At 46.9% G+C, this 19,324-nt stretch overlaps 3 long non-coding RNA genes and 1 other non-coding gene across 4 annotated transcripts; all 4 read left to right on the forward strand.

Annotated features, from left to right (window-relative positions):
* Positions 1-1,743: 1,743 nt before the first annotated feature.
* Positions 1,744-2,123, forward strand: LOC134088676 (uncharacterized). The gene is made up of 3 exons (XR_009939988.1): positions 1,744-1,860; positions 1,936-1,986; positions 2,058-2,123. It is a non-coding gene; the product is annotated as an uncharacterized LOC134088676 (long non-coding RNA).
* A 10,174-nt stretch (positions 2,124-12,297) lies between these two features.
* On the forward strand, positions 12,298-12,369 carry trnap-cgg (transfer RNA proline (anticodon CGG)). Its single transcript has one exon. It is a non-coding gene; the product is annotated as a tRNA-Pro (tRNA).
* A 2,191-nt stretch (positions 12,370-14,560) lies between these two features.
* Positions 14,561-15,112, forward strand: LOC134088409 (uncharacterized). The gene is made up of 3 exons (XR_009939967.1): positions 14,561-14,812; positions 14,888-14,969; positions 15,049-15,112. It is a non-coding gene; the product is annotated as an uncharacterized LOC134088409 (long non-coding RNA).
* Positions 15,113-18,221: 3,109 nt separating this feature from the next.
* On the forward strand, positions 18,222-18,638 carry LOC134089622 (uncharacterized). The gene is made up of 3 exons (XR_009940092.1): positions 18,222-18,338; positions 18,414-18,495; positions 18,575-18,638. It is a non-coding gene; the product is annotated as an uncharacterized LOC134089622 (long non-coding RNA).
* The last annotated feature ends 686 nt before the right edge of the window (positions 18,639-19,324 follow it).

Consider the following 19,324-nt stretch of genomic DNA (forward strand, 5'->3'; position numbering starts at 1 on the left):
CGTGTTTTCGGGTGTGTTTCCATTTTATTTTAAGATGTAATTTTGTTTATTCGAACACCGTTAACTGTAAGTAGCCTAATGAATGAATGCATACGATGGTAGACCTATCCACCTGTTAACGTGGTTATTCCTTGTTTTGAAGTAGACTACGTTTTTAATGTAATTACATTATTTCTGGTAAATTTATCTGGTCATTAATCTGGTGATTTATTCCAGGCAAGCTATTGTTATCGATGGATATGCTATAAATGGTTAGCCTAGTTAGCAAAGGTTAACGTCAATTGTTTACCTTTGGAAAAGATGACTAATGCATTATCTATGGTTGCGTGAACCCTGCATGAATCCCTTCATATTTTTACAAATGATTGTGTTATTATGTGGTTTACTTTTCTAAAACGACAAGTGACGTAATGTTATTCTATTATGTGCAATAGGCCTACAAATTAAGCATCTGCATGTGCAAATTGTAACGTGACCGTGGTTTTAAGGCCTGATCACACTGTAAACAGATTGTATATATTTTTTAGCAGTCCAGTGTTATTATTTAAGTATATAAAAAGCCTTAATCCTTCATTCTTAAAGAAATCTGTAGAATTAGAGATCAGACCATGCATACTCTGATTGATTGATTTGTGTGTGTGTGTGTGTGTGTGTGTGTGTGTGTGTGTGTGTGTGTACATGTGTGTGCGTTTACATTATAGAATGGATCCTAAATTCAGGAGGAGGGGGGATGGCCGCGTCAGCCTGTGCGACACAGGAGGCCAGAAGAATTAAGGCTGAGAACAGGCAATGGGCGCGGGCTCTGCCACCAGACAAAGTGAAGGAATTGGCCAGGGCTGCGGTTGTGCTTCATGGTGGAGACCCAGGGAATACAGATTCATCAGGGAATACAGATTCAGTCAATAACCTAGCCAACAAGCAGGCTCTGCAGAGGTACATATCCAGTGGCGTAACTATAGTAGGTGCAGCCAGTGCGGTCGCACCAGAGCCTGTGACCTCCCGGGGCCCGTCGCTAACCCCACCCTTTTTTTTTTTTTTTTAAGAACTTCACCATTAAGAATCAAACTATCAAATAAAAACGCCTAAATCAAATTACCATCTTTCTTTGTCGTCATACTGTTTCGCCAGAGTATCTTTCTTTCTACTGAGATACAGCAAGGATTTCTGGGTAGGATGAGTGATTTGTTGTGATTTTCTTTAATGAATGGTGGCTGCACATTTCAATCATCAAAATGCCGTTTATACACAAGAGCGGCTGCAAGAAGCGGCAGGAGCGTAAAGAGCAAGGGGAAAGGGTGGCAAAACTCCCGAAATTAGACCAATTTGGATTTTTCAGCAAGAGTGACCGTGAGAACAGGACACCTAGCAGCAGCAGCAGTAACTGTGAACAGTCATGCAACAGGTAGACTAATCTCAGGAGCAGGCTATCAGCCTAGCATCAAACATCAAACCTAGTGTAGCAGGACTAGGTCCACGCCCCTTAGACAGCTCGGCAATGCCCTTCTGAGTGGCTCTGGGAAATTGGAGGTGAGCCAATCAGTACGTGGGAGCGGCTACCGTAATTTCCCGACTATTAGCCGCGGCTTATACATTGATTTTGCAAAATTTCTTCCGCTATGAGGTTAATACAGGGGGGCAGTTAATATGGTGTTAATATGGTTTTGTTTCTTTTAACTTGCATAAAACACTGTCCTGCGGCTTATACACAATGCGGCTTATATGCAGGAAATTACTGTATAAGGTTTTAGCTTTTATGTTGAAGGCTAGCGTCGTAGCTACATCGTTTGCCTGACTCCAGCCTTCACCGCTCCCCGTATTGGCTTCACCTCTGGCCGGTTCCGTGTGTCCGCCGACTTCTCGGTAGGTGATGGAAGTATTGTGTTTGTTGGCTACGTTTGTATCAGTCAGTGGGCTAACTCAAACATTGGGGTTTAGGAGTGCAGTTAGTCGCTGAACATGGGCCTTATGACCGACCACAGCAGAGCGGTAGGTCACGTTAAACGTTTTTAAAGTAATATGTAAACTTGTGTGGGTTTAATCGTATGTTCTTTGTGTAGCAGATCTCGGGCGTAACAGGGGGCGGCAACATCAAGGCGTCTTGGTCCCAGTTCCGACGAACGCTGCTGTTTTGTTTAGTTCTGTTTTGTGTTTGTGTTTGTTTCATTCCGTTTGTGAGTCGGCTGTGTTTAGCCACCACAAAGTCAGCTCTCATTGATTAACTGAAGTGACGACAGGTGTGCTGCTGTTTGCTCACGAGTGACTACGAATTCAGTTCGGTTATGGAGGCTAATTCCTTAGCTTGTTGCACTGCGTGTCATGATTTGTCACCATAAGCCTGCGAGAGTGATTGTGATGATTACACTGTTTGCTGTGACAACTGAGTGCTGTGCATTGTAGTGCTGTGTATTCATGAGTGTCTCATTCCCTGAATAGCCACCATACTGACTTTAGCGATCTCACTCTGGAGAGTTCTACAGTACTGCTGTTTAGCGAATCCACACTGGAGAACCATACTGACTTTAGCGAACTCACTCTGGAGAGTACTGCTGTTTAGCGAATCCACACTGGAGAACCATACTGACTTTAGCGAACTCACTCTGGAGAGTACTACTGCTGTTTAGCGAATCCACAATGGAGAATAATACTGACTTGAGCGAACCCACACTGGAGAGAACTAACTCCTTATGTTTTAATGTGAATAAATAAGAGTTTATTTTTGGAACACATGCCTCTCTGGTTTTCTGTGACCCCGAACCTGTGTTGCCGTTAGCTTAACCCATTTTCAAGTAACTCATATTCTGAGGGGAAGGGCCTCAGATGGCGTAGTCGTCATGTGTCAATTTAACAAACCATTCACTTTGCCACACTAGCATGTAGGATATGTAGATAGGCTTGTAGAAAGATTTGAAACGTTAGCATTTCTGACCTGGTAATGGTAGTAAAAAGGATAGTTGTTCTTTCAATATGGTAGTTTCTTTTGTTTGTGTTGCAGTCATGAAGTTGGTAGTAGCGCAGGTGGCCCAACTGTAGACGGCAATGTTAGTGGTCCAGACCAGGCAGAAGCGACAGTCGGTGGCAGCGTTGAACAGGAGCAGGACAGAGCAGGACCAGGGGAGGAACGTTATCCTACAGACAGGGGACATTTTGAAGAAAATGTATTGGACGCTTCCACTAAACGTTACATCTTAACTGGTTCATGTAAACCGAGCGCTCCTTTCCCTAAAAATCAGCATAATCGCTGTTTTTCTGATGTGTTTTATCATAAGACCACAAAGGCCGGTATCAAATTGCCACGGAGTTGGCTTTGCTATTCACCAAAATGGGATTGTGCATACTGTGAACCATGCTGGCTGTTTGGGGATCGCAGTTCACCCCATTGTAACAAAGCATTGGTGAATGGAGTTCGTGATTGGGGGCATTTATCTACAAAAATTGAATCCCACGAGTCCTCCCAGGTACACATCGTAGCCTGTGTTGTGTTAGAGCAATGGAAACTCAATGGGACCATTGATAGTAATTTGGAGAGGGACGTGCGCAATGCCGCACTTTTTTGGAGGGGAGTGCTGGAGCGCATAGTAAATATGTGACACTAACACTGGCTTCTTGTAATCTAGCATTCAGGGGTCTTCGGGAGATATTAGGAGAGCCAAATGGTGGAAATTTTCTTGCGATAATTGAGCTGCTCGCGTGTTATGATCCTGTGCTGAAAGAGTTGATAAGCCGCCCACAGGGTTCGATTAAATACCTCAGTCCAGCTATCCAGAACGAGCTCATTCACATATTGTCCTTGCGTGTCCAGCAGAACATTACAGCCGACATTAATAAAGCTCCGTTTTTTTCCATCATAATGGACACTACGCAGGATCTGTCCAAGCATGATCAACTTAGCCAAGTGTACAGATATGTGACAATAGTGCGAAATGCAATGGATAAAGCTGTCAATATTGAATGGGCCTGATGTTGAGTTTCGTAAATTACATGTCAAAGATATGTGTTGATAACTTTATTGTTACTTTGAGGCTACCAAAGGACGCTGTTGTTCTATTCCTTTCGATTATCCTTTTAATTGTTTCCGCGTGTTAGCCGTGGTAGACTACTGGTAGTTCATGTCCAAAATGGCACTTACTTTTGCTCTGACGTCACGTGGGATGGGTCAATAGAAGTGATGGAGTCTTTTTGGGGATTTATGGAGACAGTAGATACATCCGCAAGTGAGTTGGCAGTTAATGTGTTAGACAGCATTAGGCGAAATAGCCTTGACCTCTCAAAATGTCGTGGACAGGGCTACGACGGAGCAGCAAACATGAGTGGCATTTACTCGGGGGTACAGGCCAGGATTAGGGAGAAGGAGCCGCTTGCGACCTACGTTCACTGTGCAGCGCACAACCTGAACTTGGTGCTGAATGATTCCGTGAAAAACATCTCAGAGATGGAGCGGTTTTATGAAACCATAGAGCATATATATGCATTCTTTGGGAACAGCATTAAAAGGTGGAGCATGCTCGTTGGTATAGTTTCAGGCTCTGATCACCCAGATGTGACACTTAAGCGATTATGCCCCACTCGCTGGTCCTCCAGATATGAATCCCTTAGTGCCATACGGTACAGGTATGTGGATGTAATGAAAGCGCTGACAAAAATAGTGCTTACGAGTGACAAAGGGGATGAGTGCAATGAAGCTGCTGGGCTGATGAAGTCAATGGAAAAATTTGTTTTTATTTTTTTGGTGGTTGTGCAGACAAAAGTGTTGGAGACTCTAAATGCTGTGTCTAAAACACTCCAAAAAACAGAGACAGATGGCCCCAGCCGTGGCGCAACTGGCTGGGGCACCTGCACCGCACGCCGGCGACCCGGGTTCGATTCCCGCCCCGAGGTCCTTTCCGGATCCCACCCCGACTCTCTCACCCATTCGCTTCCTGTCTCTCTCTTGTCCTGTCAACATTAAAGGCACAAAAGCCCAAAAAATATACAGAGACAGATTTACAGACGGCAATGCAATTGTCCTTTCTGACTACCGGCGTGCCTTTGACCAGGCCAAGGCTATAGCGCAGACGCTCGCAAATAAATGGGGTGTTCGAAGTACATTTGAAAATGTTAGAGCACGGAGAGTGAAGCGTCACTTTGACGGACTATCGGAAGATGAGCGCTTAACCGATGCAGAGAGATACTTCAAAGTGCAAGTATTTAATGCAACTTTGGACATCGCAATCAGTCAGCTCTCCCAAAGATTTGCAAGTATGCGGGAAACTTGTCATGTGTTTGAGTCTTTACATCCGATGACCCTTCAACTCGCAGGAGATGATGATCTGTTTGAAAAGGCAAGGCGTTTGTCAGACCATTATAGCCGGGACATTGCCCCAACCTTCCCATCACAACTCCTCGCATTCAGGTCTAGCTTTAGAGCAGAGATTTCACAGAAGTCATCTATTTTCCAACTTGCCAAAATGCTGGTGGTAGATTATGACAGTGTAACATCTACATTCGGGGAAGTGTGTACTGCTCTCATGTTGTTTCTAACATTGCCTGTGACTGTGGCAACAGTTGAGCGATCATTTTCCAAGCTGAAACTTATTAAGACCTACCTGAGGAGCAGCATGGGACAGGAGAGGCTCAGTGGGTTAGCTATCCTGTCCATAGAAAATGCAAGAGCCAGAGCATTAAATATTGGGAGCATCGTTGACGATTTTGCTCAACGAAAGGCTCGTAAAATGGCCTTCTAATTGCCTAATTCACGCATGGATTGTATGCATCTGAATGATTTTATTTGGTTTCTGAATTAAAAACGTTAGGCTAAAATAAGTTTTGTTTCTGCCCAGTGCGAGTGTAGCAAGCAATCTACGCTTGCCGTTTCAGCGCATTTGTTCCCATAATTCCATGCGAATTGATGTTTATGCTGCAACATTAGATTACCCTGGCCTGCAGGCTGTTAATAAAAAACATTTTTTGATGTTTTCACATGTAATGGATACTTGTCGTGTGTTTTTTATTTGAAATTGCAATCTGTAACTACTTAAAACTACTTCAGTACGTTAGGGGCTTTGCATAGAATTTAAGACACTCTTAATGTGTATTGCATGTATCAAAGCTAAGAGATCCTGGGGTCGGCTAAAGCTACCATGGGGCCTGTTCAACAATCTCGCACCAGGGCCCGTCATCACCTTGTTACGCCACTGTACATATCCCACTACCCTGAGGGCAGATATGCCATTCATTATAAGTTAGAAGCTAGAACAAGCCAGAACAAACCAGCACAACCTGCTGCCACAACAGCAACCACCTCATCAAAAGCATCCACCACTCCACCGGCTGCCACACCTGTGACCACCTCATCAAAAGCATCCACCACTCCACCGGCTGCCACACCTGTGACCACCTCATCAAAAGCATCCACCACTCCACCGGCTGCCAGCTTCTCACAATCTGCTTTATGTCCGTCTGTTGCCAGTTCTGCTTCTTTGTCAGTATCCTCCCTGCGTTCCTTGTTGGTGGGCAAAGCCAAGTCTCAGATGGCCATCAACAAAGCAGTGAGGAAGCCAGCTGGATGGATCCCCACGTTGCCAGAGGTTGACCAGCGCTGGATTTCCAAAGCCCTTTTTCAGTGGTCTCGCTTTGATCAGCCCGAACTGAACCCGACAAAGGGAGACAAAATGTGGTGGTATCCACCTCAACCACCACAGACCCCAAATGGCATGCCATCATTAGAGCGACACTTTGGCACCCCGCTGCTGTTATGGATGCCAAGGAAATTCTGGCGAGTGCGCTTAGTCTGTCCACATCCTGACTGTATCCAGTCAGAGCTCACCTCTGCTGGACTCTATCAGAGAATAAAACAAGTGGTCGGTGTCAGCAGTTCTTATTACATTGCATCGGAATATCTTGCCTGTAAGAGCTGTAAAAGAAGAGTGATCAGTTGGAGCAGCGCCATCATCTCCCAGCTAGACATTGGCCACCGTATCCAATTCCCATGTATAATGACCTACAGACTGGGGTGTGACATGACTGTTGTGCGCCTGATGCGTCAACGTGGCTTGGGTAACAGCAGCAGCCAGCTGCAAAAGCAGCTAGAGGAGCAGCATCAAGAAACCTGGCTCTGCAAGCAAATTCAGTTCCTGACTGATTACAGAGGACTGGCACGTACTGTCTCTTCGGGTCTGATTTCACCCATCCCTCTGGGGGACTTGCCAGTTATGCCAGTAGTGCCAAAGCACCGTTGGTTAATGCAAATATACGCCCAAGATGTCCTCAGCCGGTTGGAAGAAGTAAAGGCCTCCATTACATCACTTTTTGGACAAGTCATTAAGATGGATTCCACGAAGAAAATTGTCAGGAAGTTGGCAGGAAAGGCCCAGTCTACAGCTGCTTGGGCAACAAATGTGGGCAATGAACATGACCATGTGATAGCGAGTGTCCTCACAGCTAGTGAGGGCTGGGGGTTGGCAAAGATGGCAGAGGGGCTTGTGAGGCGGTATAAGGATGCTGGCGTGTCACCACCAGCTATTTTATATGTGGACCGAGACTGCTGTAAGAACTCCCACCTGCACAAGATCTTTGCAGCTTGGCCAGACATGAGAATCAAGTTGAACATTTGGCATTTCATGAGACGATTTGCAGTTGGATGCACAACTGATTCTCATGCGCTGTATGCAAGCTTTATGGCCAAACTGAGCTGTTGCATCTTTGTGTGAGATGAGGAAGATCTGCAGCGTCTCAGAGCAGCCAAGCGGGCAGAGCTTGAAGGAAAAGACATGCGTCCCACTGAGGCTGATGTACAGAGACACATCACAAAAGCCGAAATGATGCTCCACTGCAAGAGGGCTGTCCGGGAGGCTACTGAGATGGAGGGATTGCTGAAAGAGCTGCTTGCAGCATATGACGGGGAGAAGGGTCATAACAGCCTTGGTGTGCCCCTGATTAATTCAGCCAGGATGGAAGAAATTGGGAAAGTGCAACGAAGGCACATTCCTTGCCTTCAGGACCCTCCTGGGTTCCAACTGCACACCCAGACTGGGACAATAAAGAAGGGTGACCACCTGCTTCCAACCTACAGATGTGCACGAGGTTCAATGTCATTGGAAAGCTTCCATTTGCACATGAATAGATTCATCCCAGGTGAAAACTGTACCTTATAATGTATAGGTTACATTAATAATATTTGTTGCCGTTGTATTAATGTGTGTTGTGATGCAAAATTATGTTTTTAGGAACCCTTGCAGGTGATACATTCTTCCAGTGCTATTTGATAGACGGCATTTCAAGGTGGAATGAGGACCGAACTCTGGCAGCAGAGGGAAGACGAGGGCCACACTCTTACAGTGGTCTACTGCGGCATGCTGCCAACCAGCTGGCCGAGGAGGTGCTTGGCCACAAAATGGTGGAGTACACCGTACCACGGAAATACACTGGTATGCATAAAGTTCACTTATGTTCTAGCATGCAATACTGCTCAATGCAGTACTGTACAATGAAAACGGTACAACACATGTTGTCATTTTTGGTTCTTTGGTTGTTCCAGGTGAGCTGTTAGGTATTGAATACCTTTACAACCAAAACAATGCTGTGATGGAGGACTACAAAGTGGCCTGTGCAACCCTGGAGGACAAGGACATCACTGTTGCAGAGGAAGAGTCTTATGTGGAGCCAGTTAATTTGGAGGATCCAACTGTACCCTCTCAGAGACCTTATGGCCCGCACATCCGTGCACTCTATCAGCTGCTGCTAGCAACATCACACCTACTTTGCCAGCTGTACCAACAGCAACTGTACCTCCCACTGTACCTACACTTCATACAGTGCCCACAAGTCAAACTCGTAAGTTTGTATTAAATTGTTAAAGGTGCAAATAATGATGTTGACACAACACACAAGTTGTAACATTTTCTGTCTGCTCTGATTTGTTTTAATGTAGCTCCCCAGCAAAACGCACTCAGTTTGTCTGGTGATCAGCAGACCACTGGTGAACAGCCCTCAAATTCATCTGAATCTACTGGTCCTGATGTAAGTTATTTTTTTAATAGTATAGGCTTCTTGAAACGTGTCAATTACAATGCACATCTTACAGGTGTACAAAATGGTCTTTTGTTTAATGTAGGACTCCGTCGGACCTGACAATGTTGAAGGCTTCCAAGCTGTCCAGGATTTGGCTGATTATCTCTTCAACTTAAAGGATCATTCTCTTGCCCTATCAAGGGAGGAAACTGCCCAGATCATAACCCTTTGGGAGTCCTTGTCCAAATATGACAGAGGACGCACAATATATCCTCCACGCCACCAGAACACCATCAGTAAGGGGAGATTCCGAGCCACTAAAAGAACTGTTGTGCCAGGGGTGGAGAGTACAAAAAGGTACATATTATTTTGTTTGAGTAAAAATGGCAATGCGGCATGTTTCTACAGTATATTGTCTAATGCACGATCACCAGAGTTGTACAATTTCAGAAAGAAAAAAAAAACACAATTCTTTACAACCACTCACTAAATCAGCTGATTCAACCTCTGCTAGGTAGCTCAGCTAGTGAAATCACCTGCAAGTGAACTAATACATAGCAGGACATTAAGGCAATTTCAACTATCACTTATGATGTTCTATAAATGTTCAGATGCTTTGCAGGAGGGAGAAGTCCTGCACAGTGGCCTGACTGCAATCGGGTGTGTGAGGCAGTTTTTGTTAAGCTCTGCGAGGAGTACCGTGGAGCCAGACGCATCAATGGGGTTAGGTATGCACGATGGACTCTTGTCTCAAAGGCATACATCCATATCCGGCAAGTCATCTTGAACAATGCTGTAGTGATGGAGAGGACCACTATCCAGCTCCCAGTGATGAACAGTGCAACCATTGCTTCTTGGTAAGTTTAATCTATTCAGAACAATGATAAAAGTCAATTCTCTAATCAGTGCAAATACATTGAACAAATGTCATTGCCAATGTGTGCAGGCACAACAAAAGGGAACGGTCACAGGAGAAAAATGTTCTGGAGCAAGGCATTGCTGCACCAAAGCCTACAACTGTGAGCCCAGAGAGTTTGCCGCCAGCTGTTCAGAGGAAAGGCCGACCCTGTATGCCTACCGGCCCTGTGGACAATCCCCATTCCTTTGTATTGCCACCAAACACTGCCGGGATGGCACAGGTGAAACGCAGACGTAACCCCCTAGTCCCTCATGGAAGTACACCAGCCTTTTTGGCAGCCCTCGAGCCACCTCCTCAGGCAACAACATCAGCTCCCCAACCTCCTCTGCTGAATCCAAATCCGGTCCTGCCACCTCCTCACCCTCAGGTCGCACCACCCCGACCAGCCCTGCTCGCACCCAAGCCTCAGGTCAGGTTCAGCTTGCCCCCCAGCAGCAGGTCACACCCCAGCCTCAATTCACACTGCAGCCTCCTGTCACACTGCAACCTCAGGCCACACCCCAGTGGCAGGTCACACCCCAGCAGCAGGTCACACCCCAGTCACAGGTCACATGTCAGCCACAGGTCACACCCCAGTCACAGGTCAGATGTCAGCCACAGGTCACACCCCAGTCACAGGCCACATGCCAGCCGCAGGTCACACCCCAGTCACAGGTCACATGTCAGCCACAGGTCACACCCCAGTCACAGGTCACATGTCAGCCACAGGTCACACTGCAACCACAGGTCACACCCCAGTGGCAGGTCACACCCCAGCCTCAGGTTACACCGCAGCCTCTGGTCACACTGCAACCTCAGGCCACATGCCAGCCGCAGGTCACACGCCAGACTCTGGTCACACTGCAACCTCAGGTCACACCCCAGTCACAGGTCACATGTCAGCCACAGGTCACACCCCAGTGGCAGGTCACACCCCAGTGGCAGGTCACACTGCAGCCGCAAGTCACACCCCAGCCTCTGGTCACACCGCAACCACAGGCCACACCCCAGCCTCTTTTTACATGCCGTCCTCAGGTCACACCGCAGCCGCAGGTCACACCGCAGCCTCTTTTCACACCCCAGCAGCAGGTCTCACCCTAGCCTCTGCTCGCACCCCAGACTCAGCTTTCACCCCAACCAGTCCTGCTCGCACTTAAACCATTACCTGCATCCTATTCTGAAGGCTCTGTGGTTCCTCCCAGAATTGCTGGTAAATCCATGGCAGATGTGCCCTACACAACTCAGTACTATCATAAAAGGAAAAGAACAGAAGAGGAGCAGACTGGAAAAAAGAAGAGGACCTACACACGGAGAACTGATACCATCACCTGTAAGCAGTGCAATTCTGAGCGAGACCCAGCCACTCATCAACAGTATTTTGGAAATTGGTTTTGCCAAACTACATCAAATGTGACTCTGGCTGAGTGGCGGGCTGGTCTTGCAGCAAAGGGGTATGGAAAGAAAAAAGAGCAATGAGCAGTCATATCAGTGTTCATATTTCACATTTTATTGTTTTATGTTTCTGTGTTCTGTTCTGTTTTATTGTTCTGCTCCTATATGTGTGCCAACTGACTTTGCACAGATTAATGGGGGAAAAAAATCTATTTTGTCATTTTCTAGTAACATATAGTATAAACACACAGGGTACGACAATCAAGAGGATTACTGCCCAGTACAGCTAATTCTGTGATTGTGTAGTATGCAAATAAGTCAGTCTAAAAGGACTAAGAGTAGCCTAAGCTTAGTGATTTCTATAGTCGTACCACATTTGCAAATTAAATATGGCTACTTGTACAGCATAAGGTATCCTTAAAAAATTAATGTATGTATTCAAAACAATAAAGAGCCACACTTTGCTAAATGTTCTGCTTTTTTATTATTATATACAGCATTTGCAATCAATAGCCTACATTCTAAAACACCATGGCATTAATAAAGACCCACTTTATTATTTATTAATTACTTTTTTATTGTATCATTTGCAATCAATACATTCTACAACAACATGACATGCAATTGAAATATGGCTACTTGTACTGCACCAGGTAGCCTAAAAATGTAATGCCTGTCTTCAAAACAATGAAGAGCCACACTTTGCTAAATTTTCTTCCTTTTTTATCATATACAGCATCAGCAATAAATGCATTCAGCTACAGAGATATTCAATGAGTGGCCTGCATTTACAATGTACACATTCTTACCGTTCACTGCTATTTTAAACATTTAGCATTAAACGTTTCATATTGTTACACCTATGTGTTTTAATCACATTCCTCTTGAAATCTAAAGAATACAGATTGCAATTATCATTTAAAAAGTGTTGCATGACACGGGATTCGAACCAGCAATCGGAAGGTAACGTGTTACTATAAATAGCATCCGTACCACAACAACTGCGTTATGGCCTTGGCCCAGGCTCGTTGGTCTAGGGGTATGATTCTCGCTTCGGGTGCGAGAGGTCCCGGGTTCAACTCCCGGACGAGCCCTTCTTTCACAAAGAAATGCCAGACTTTACAGAAAAATGCGCGCGACTTGAGCGGAGAACTGAACTGAAACGATTAAAGAAAATAAACGCGACAAATACGTGAAAATGAAGAGAGGTAGTCGAGATATTGAAACTTTCTTCGTTAAGAAAACAAAGCCGACTCCTAGCCCTACTGTCACTCCATGCAGCCAAGACCTCAGCCGAGTTGGTAGGAGGATGCCAAGCCCCGGTCCCTCCACATCCACAGTAGGCCTAGACTCGGAACCAGAGGAGACTGAGGTAGAGCCCGGCAATGGGAATGAGATGAAAAAGCCCAAAACATATTCTTTCCGGAAAGAATGGTTAACTCAATTCCCCTGGCTAAGGTACAGTAAAGAACATAAGTCAATGCACTGTATATACTGTCGGGAGTGCGAGCAGACTATGGCCGGGAAAAGTGCATTCGTTGAAGGGTCGACAGCGTTTCGAATCGAAACGTTGAAAAAGCACAATGAGTCCAAAAAGCACACTACATGCCGTGACAAGTGTGTAAATAACGTAGCCCCTCTCCCAGCTGCATTTGAGCGTCAGGCTGTATTAATCAGGTCCTCGGAGGAATCAGAAATGATCACAAAATTCAATGTCGCATAGAGGCGATGACTACAAGACCTAAGCCTGGGGGCAGACTGTCCCAGTTCATGGCTGACCTTAGGCTGCAGAAGAGGCAGCAGAATGAAATGCCACTTTACAAATTCCAGGTACATTTGTGGTTTTATTTCTTATGAAGGAATATATGTATTTATAACAGCCAACTCACAATTTCTGTTTATGCTATTATGTCCCACACAGACAGTTACACTGAGTGGGGAAGTCTCAAAGCTGGCAGAGGATGGTGGTGCCATCACAAAGCTGCGAAAAGCAAAGGAGGCAACAATCCCATCTACAGTAAAACACTTAAAAACAAGATTCTGTAGCCTCCTAGGCAAGTGAATAGAATCTGTATGGTCATTGGATAAAAATAGTATGAATATTCGTATGCAGACATGCATACCATCTGTCATTGCATTGTGTACTTCCCTGTCTTATGAACACTTTGTTGGATCAGAAATGTACATTAAATAATTATGAGAATGTATTTATCCTTGGAATGGATTGGTCTGCACACTGGGTAGGCTCCAAAAAGACACTTTATTTACTTCATAAAAGGCAACGTTTCAATCCGCAGTGGGATCTTCTTCAGGCAATGAGAACAATGGTCTGAGATGTCATTTATCACATGACCTACAGGTAGGCTACCTGGAAAAGTTAAGCGCACCCGTAAGGTGACAAGTGGCATAGCATGCGTCTAGACGCACTGGAATGTAAAGTCAAGAAGACCACAGTAATCACAAAATAAACAAAATAATAACAATAAAAATAAAAGTAATAATGGTCATCAACAAAATAACAATAATGGTCAATCAGAAATATTTAAATGAAAACTACATCAAATACACAAGCAACCATGATGTGAGAAATTATGGCTGGGTACATCATCTGAACTTACAGTCTTCCAAGACTACCTTAACGTTAAAAGTGAGCACCTTCGGTTCACTGGAGTTTTTAATGATAATGAAATAAACTTTCTTGATATTCTAATCTCTAAAGAGGGTGACATTTTAAAAACCGATCTATATAAAAAACCCACCGATAAAAACACTATCTTACATGGAAAGAGCTACCATCCAACCACCTTAAAACGTAGCCTACCCACTAGTCAATTCAACAGAGTACGCCGTATATGCAGCTCTGACCAAGACTACGCACTTCGGAGCGCCCAAATGACGCAGCGCTTCAGAGAGAGAGATTACGCTGAATCTTGGATTCAATCTGCGTCTGACCGTTTTAAAAACACTGACCAAGACGAATGTCTGGGTAGGAAAAAACAGGCCAAAACTGTCAACAGAATGACCTGTATCTCCCAATACTCTCCTCTTAGTGAGGAGTTTGAGAATATTGTGCGGAAACAGTGGCCAATTCTGAGTTCTGACCACACACTGCAAGATGCGTCATTTAGACAGTTTCCGCGTTTCGCCTACAAGCGCTTGCCTAACATCTCCAATTTGGTCGTAAGAGCTGACTTACTGTAACAGGATACACTGCCCTCTAGTGGCTTCTTAGCATTATCCTCTTCGCTGACGGGTGCGTAATTACAGGCCCTGCTATTTAAGGAAGCTGGCCTCCTGGCGTTGTAGGTCTTCCACCTTTCCCAGGAGGAGGGACTTCCTGGTTTGGTTGTTGGAGTTCGGTTGTGAGTGAGAACCATTACGGCGGCAGGTAAGCGATTGCTGGTACTCTCGCATGGTCTGTCGCTCTAGCGCTGAGCTGTGACTTCCCATTTGTTTGTTTGTTAGCAGCCCTGTGCTTTAACCCGGTGTGGATTGCTAAACGCTCGGATTCGGGGGTTGAGAACGTTATCGGCTCAGGTAGGCTACCTTTGCAAGGTGTTTACATCTCTTCCTTTGCCCGATTAGCTGTCCTGATCCCTTTGTTTTATTTAGCCTGTCAGCTGTAGCGAGCAGCAGTAGCAGCATCGGCCTTATCTCGCCACCGGTAGTGGGAGACGGAATCACCAGCCATTCGGTATGTACACGGATATTTTGTAACATGTCTATTTTTAGAACGAGCCGTATCGTAACTTTAGCTTTTACTATATCTACAGATTGGCAGAAGCATCGACGGTGTTCGTGCTGGCCTTGGGCCTTTCCACAACCTATGAGTCTGCTGCTTTGTCTCTATTGTTTGCTTCTGTGCAGTTACGTGTATTTAACACTCGAGGAGGCCGTCTGTCTGAAGACTCATCAGAACGGTTCCATACTGGTATCTCCTCGCTGTGCATGACCCAGGCTTGTGTTTGTTAGTGGGTCCGTCTGTTAGTAGCCAAACGGCTACTGGTGCATTGTCAATGTATGTCATGCATGCCATGCCTGTGGAATGCTAACTGGGCCTTGGCTATTGTAATTACTGTGTGTGCGTGTGGGTGTGTGTTTGCATGTGTGTCTGCTTGATCGTGTCATGGTGCATGCTGGTGTATGTGGAGATACATGTGGGTATGCTGGGGAATGCTATGTGGGATATGCTTGTGAATGTGTGTTTAATTGACCTCTCTTCCCAGTGTGAGCAGAGCTTCGAGACCCTAAAAGCAAAGTTGATCTCTTCCCCCGTACTGGCGCATGCTGATTTTTCCCAGCCCTTCATACTGGAGGTTGATGCCAGCTATGACGGCCTGGGAGCCATCCTCTCCCAGGAACAGGGAAGTGGCATTAAACCCGTCGCCTTTGCCAGTAGAGGTCTCCGGCCCACTGAGCGCAACATGACTAATTACAGTTCGATGAAACTTGAATTTCTTGCGCTCAAGTGGGCCATGACTGAAAAGTTCAGGGAATATCTGCGGGGCAGAGGTGTGTGGTCTTCACAGACAACAACCCGTTGAGTTACCTCCACACTGCCAAACTGGGGGCTACGGAACAGCGATGAGCAGCTCAACTTGCAGCGTTTGACTTTGAGATCAAGTATAGATCGGGTCGTAGCAACGGGAACGCTGACGCATTGTCCCGCCAGTACCTGTCCAGCCACAGCTTGGGGGAACACGCTCTTCCTGGCACCGCTGTCCCTGCATCCCTTCAGCAAGTTTCTAGCTCACTACCAATGGTGTCTGCGTCCCAGTCTATGGTCTCTGTTCTGCCATCTCAGTCTCCTTCTGACCTTCGCTCCTTGCAGGCGGCTGATCCCCTCCTGAAAGAAATCTTGGGGTTTTGGGTGAAGCGGGTACCTCCGACCCCAGATCAGAGACGGAAGATCTCCAGAAAGGCGGTTCTGCTAGTACGCCAGTGGGACCGCCTAGTCGAGAAGGAGGGCGTTCTCTACCGGCGGATCTTCCGTCCGGATGGGGGTGAGGAAAATCTCCAGCTCCTTCTCCCTTTAGTCCTTCAAAAGGACGTGTTGACACAATTACACGATGAACACGGCCATCAGGGCATTGAGCGGACCACAGAGTTGGTACGGCTGCGATGCTACTGGCCGGGGATGTCCGGGGACATCAAGCAATGGTGCCTGGAGTGTGAGCGGTGCCAAGTGGCAAAAGATCCCAGGCCAGTACCACAAAGTTTCATGGGTCACTTATTGGCATCTAAGCCAAATGAGATCTTGGCCATAGACTTCACATTGCTGGAGCCATCTCATGGTGGGTTCGAGAATGTCCTTGTCATGACGGACGTGTTTAGTAAGTTCACACAGGCTGTCCCTACCAGGGACCAGCGGGCATCCACCGTTGCGCAAGTCCTGCTGCATGAGTGGTTTTATAAATTTGGCATCCCAAACCGAATTCACTCTGACCAAGGCAAAAGCTTTGAAAGTTCTTTACTCCGTCAACTTTGCTGTTTGTATGGGGTGGAAAAATCTCGCACAACCCCTTACCACCCTGCAGGGAATGGGCAGTGCGAGAGGTTCAATAGAACTCTCCACAACCTGCTTCGCACCTTGCCAACATCACGGAAGCGTGACTGGGCCTCCTGCCTCCCACAGGTGCTCTTTTGTTATAATTCCACCCCTCACCAGAGTACAGGGGAATCCCCATTCTTTCTGATGTTCGGACAGGAACCTAAACTCCCAATAGACTTTCTCTTGGGTCGGGTTCAAGACCCAGTACCAGGAGAAGTACAGGATTGGGTAGTCGAGCATCAGGCCAGACTTAAGGTCGCATTTGAGGGAGCCCATGAGAGGCTGCTGGCCGCAGCCAGTCGCCGAAAGGAACGGCATGATCAGCGCGTCCATGACGCACCCCTGCCGGTGGGACAATTGGTCTATCTTAGGGACCACAGTGCCAGGGGTCGGCATAAGATCCAGGACATCTGGAGCTCTGTGGTCTACCGGATCCTGAAGGCTCCTCAGGGGAAGGGAGCAGTCTATACAGTAGCTCCAGTGGACAACTTGAACAAGGTGAAGCATGTCCATCGTGAAATGTTGAAGGCGCAGCTGGGGCCAGAGCCCCTTGAGCCACCTGCAAGGCCCATCTCTCCCCCAGAACGAGTCGATGGTGCCAATTCCCCCCATGACCAAGACCTATGGCTGTTGCTCCCAGGAACTAGTGTTGCTTCCTCGGTAATAACGCCATCCTTGGCGGCGGGCCAGGGGCCCCCTACCGAGATCCTGTCCGAAGGCAGTTTGGGTCCGGACACGACCCTAGGGCCCTTAGACAGTCCTCAGCCAGCCGTAATCCTCCACCCAGCAATTGAGTGCCCTGGCCCTAGTTCCCTGGGTCAGCGCCAGACTAGGCGCTCCAAGGTAGGTCAGCACACCAACCCTTACAATCTCCCCCGGTCGGTGCGCCCATGTGAGGATGGGACCGAGGGTAGGCAAAGTCTGGCCCCCACCACGCCGTCGATTTAGAAATAACCACTAGGGTTCTCCGCTTTGGTTGAGCTGTCGTCGGGACGACGACAATAAATGGGGGGGTAGATTGTAACGGGATAGATGGTAATGTGATACACTGCCCTCTGGTGGCTTCTTGGTTGACTGGTGCCGTAGATTTAAATCTAAGTACCAACTCCCAGGGTTCTGCTCTTTTGATTGATCTGTCGTCGGGACGACGACAATAAATGAGGGGGTAGATTGTAACAGGATACACTGCCCTCTGGTGGCTTCTTAGCATTATCCTCTTCGCTGACGGGTGCGTAATTACAGGCCCTGCTATTTAAGGAAGCTGGCCTCCTGGCGTTGTAGGTCTTCCACCTTTCCCAGGAGGCGGGACTTCCTGGTTTGGTTGTTGGAGTTCGGTTGTGAGTGAGAACCATTACGGCGGCAGGTAAGCGATTGCTGGTACTCTCGCATGGTCTGTCGCTCTAGCGCTGAGCTGTGACTTCCCATTTGTTTGTTTGTTAGCAGCCCTGTGCTTTAACCCGGTGTGGATTGCTAAACGCTCGGATTCGGGGGTTGAGAACGTTATCGGCTCAGGTAGGCTACCTTTGCAAGGTGTTTACATCTCTTCCTTTGCCCGATTAGCTGTCCTGATCCCTTTGTTTTATTTAGCCTGTCAGCTGTAGCGAGCAGCAGTAGCAGCATCGGCCTTATCTCGCCACCGGTAGTGGGAGACGGAATCACCAGCCATTCGGTATGTACACGGATATTTTGTAACATGTCTATTTTTAGAACGAGCCGTATCGTAACTTTAGCTTTTACTATATCTACAGATTGGCAGAAGCATCGACGGTGTTCGTGCTGGCCTTGGGCCTTTCCACAACCTATGAGTCTGCTGCTTTGTCTCTATTGTTTGCTTCTGTGCAGTTACGCGTATTTAACACTCGAGGAGGCCGTCTGTCTGAAGACTCATCAGAACGGTTCCATACTGGTATCTCCTCGCTGTGCATGACCCGGGCTTGTGTTTGTTAGTGGGTCCGTCTGTTAGTAGCCAAACGGCTACTGGTGCATTGTCAATGTATGTCATGCATGCCATGCCTGTGGAATGCTAACTGGGCCTTGGCTATTGTAATTACTGTGTGTGCGTGTGGGTGTGTGTTTGCATGTGTGTCTGCTTGATCGTGTAATGGTGCATGCTGGTGTATGTGGAGATACATGTGGGTATGCTGGTGAATGCTGTGTGGGATATGCTTGTGAATGTGTGTTTAATTGACCTCTCTTCCCAGTGACCCGGGGTGCCCACCTAGCCCTGTGTATCGCTCTGCGAGACGGGAAGATTTTGCCGGCCATCCTATTTAAGATAAGTCCTTGTCTGAATAAGAACAACTAATACTAGTGAGTCTGTACTGTAATCCACGCACTATGGTCTATTAATTATCCTCTCTCTCTCTCTCGCTGGACAGGAGCTGTGAGCCCAAGTGGTGGCGGGGTGGCCTCAAGGTGGTGGAGTCCCTTCACTGTTCCTGTGCTGTAATACACTGGGTGTTTTGGAGTGACATAGACGTATTCACGTGTGGTGTGGA

The sequence above is a fragment of the Sardina pilchardus genome, chromosome 8, assembly GCF_963854185.1.
Source record: "Sardina pilchardus chromosome 8, fSarPil1.1, whole genome shotgun sequence".
Classification (NCBI taxonomy): domain Eukaryota; kingdom Metazoa; phylum Chordata; class Actinopteri; order Clupeiformes; family Clupeidae; genus Sardina; species Sardina pilchardus.